Source organism: Monopterus albus, unplaced genomic scaffold, assembly GCF_001952655.1.
Source record: "Monopterus albus unplaced genomic scaffold, M_albus_1.0 scaffold210.1, whole genome shotgun sequence".
Lineage (NCBI taxonomy): Eukaryota > Metazoa > Chordata > Actinopteri > Synbranchiformes > Synbranchidae > Monopterus > Monopterus albus.
Window position 1 is genome coordinate 530,018 of NW_018128090.1, and position 2,301 is coordinate 532,318.

The 2,301-nt window shown below is 59.9% G+C and overlaps 1 protein-coding gene across 5 annotated transcripts in view; it reads right to left on the bottom strand.

Moving 5' to 3' along the window:
• cemip (cell migration inducing hyaluronidase 1) overlaps positions 1-2,301 on the bottom strand; it is a 403,506-nt gene that overhangs the window by 271,648 nt on the left and 129,557 nt on the right. The gene's annotated exons all lie outside the window — the stretch shown is intronic.

The window sequence follows — 2,301 nt, forward strand, 5'->3', positions numbered from 1 at the left end:
CCGGGAGCAGGGGAGACACAGGAACCAGAGAATGAGCAGGGGAGCTGACATCAGGAGGGACACAGGAACCAGAGGATGAGCAGGAGAGCTGGCAGCGGGGGGGACACAGGAACCAGAAGACAAGCAGGTAAGCAGCCAGCAGCCAGGAGGACCAGGAGAGTCGACGGACGAGTACACAGGGTCGTGGAAGTAGTCAGACACACAGGGTAGCAGTATCAGCAATCAGGAAACTGAAGGATGATGAGCCGAGGGCTTACGCACTTAACCAACAGAAACAGTGAGCTTGATGATTGACCCGATGCGACCAGAAACAAACAGGAACAGGATGGGAACACGGAGTTGAACAGACGGAAAGCTCAGGAGACGAACACATGTAATGCTAACCGGGTAGTGTAGCGTAAACCTAAGGCAAGCGTATCATAGCATAAAGGTAAGGTAATGGTATGGTATGAACCAGCAAAGACGTGGCGGAAGACAGGGTGAATATATACCTGACAGGACCGGGAGACAACGAGCAGCAGGTGGGAGGAATGATGACTGATTGCAGAGAGAAACCGCAAGGGACAGGACTGGGAGATAACAGGCAACAGGTGACAGGTGACTGACATGGTGACTAATTGCGGTGACAGAGTAGCGGGGAGAGAACAGGTAAACAAACAAAGCCAGGAAGCCGATCGACGCGACACTGTAACAGTACCCCCCCTCAAAGATGGCTGCCAGACATCCCAAAAACAAAACAAACCCACAACAGGACCGAACAGAGAGGAAGGCAGGGGCCCAGAAGGAGGGCACCAAAACAAACATAGATGACCACAGGCCGGGAACACTGAGGCCACACAGCAAGACTGAAAACACAGGATGACCGGCCAACAAACACCGGACTGTACACATAGTCCAAACAAAGAAAAACGAAGGAACCGAACTGCACAAGGCCGAGAACCAGAGCGGTCATCCCAGAGGACGACCTCGATGCCAAACGGGGCTGCAGAGTGGTCGCTCCGAAGGGCGACCTCGACGCCAGACGGGGCTGCGGAGAGGCCGCTGCGGAGAGGCCGCTCCGGAGGGCAACCTTGATGCAGTCCACCAGGCACTGGAACAAAGGCGGCGTCAGCACACCGGCCAACCTGCTCTGGCACAGGAACTGCAACAGGAAATGAGGCGGCGTCGGGCGCCGGCTGAGCCGCTCGGGACTGAGAACAGGCACTGAGGCGGCATTGGTGCACTGGCTGAGCCGCTCAGAACCGGGAACAGGGACTGGAACAGGAACCAGGGTGGCGGCATCGTTGGCGAACCTCTCTAGAGAAGGAAGCAGGGCGGCGGTGTCGGCTAACCCCTCTGGAGCAGGCCCACTGGAGCGGGAGAGTGGTGTTGTCGCCGACCCACTTGACCGCCGAGAGTATGGGAGTGGCGTTGTTGCTGACCCCCTCAAAGGCTGGGAGCAGGGGAATGGCATCTTTGCCGACCACCTCAAAGGCGGGAATTGGCTTGAAGGCGGTGTTGACATGCCGGCCGACCCACTCAGGAACAGGAACTGACTTGAAGGCGATGTCGGCGCACAGGCCGACCCGCTCAGGGACAGGCTTGAAGGGGGCGTCGGCGCACCAGCCGACCCAACAGCAACAGGAACTGGCATGAAGGCGGCGTCGGCGCACCGGCCGACCCGCTCAGGTGCAGGACAAGGAACAGGCTTGAAGGCGGCGTCGGAGCACCAGCCGACCCGCATAGGGACAGGAACAGGTATGAAGGCAGCGTCGGCCCATTGGCCGACCCGCACAGGGACAGCAACAGGCATGAAGGCGGTGTCAGCGCACCGGCCGACCCACACATGGACAGGAACAGGAAGTGCAGCAAAGGCCCTGGCTGGCAGCTTACCATCGGCACACTGAGCAATCCGGGCCCTGGCGGGGACGCTATTGTCAGCATACCCAGGCCCCCTAGCATCAGAGGGGACATCACCGTTCTCCAGCCGGGGAACGGGCAGAGGCTGCTGCTGCAGGAACTGGAGCTGCTGGTCGGGCACAAATGCTGGCACCAGCACTAAGGCGGTATCGGCGCACCGCCGACCTGCTCGGAAACAGGACCTGGAACAGACACAGGGACAGACACCAAAGTGGCGTCAGCACACTGACTGGCTCAGGCCCTGGCGGGGACATATTTGTCGGCACACCAGAGTTTCAGAGAGTCAGCGGGGACACCACCATGGCCAGGCCGGAGGCCCTGTGGAGATGGCATCTCTGGGACTGGCTGAGGCAGCCACTGCTGGGGAGCTGGCTGAGGCGGCGGGTGATGGGGGGCTGGTAC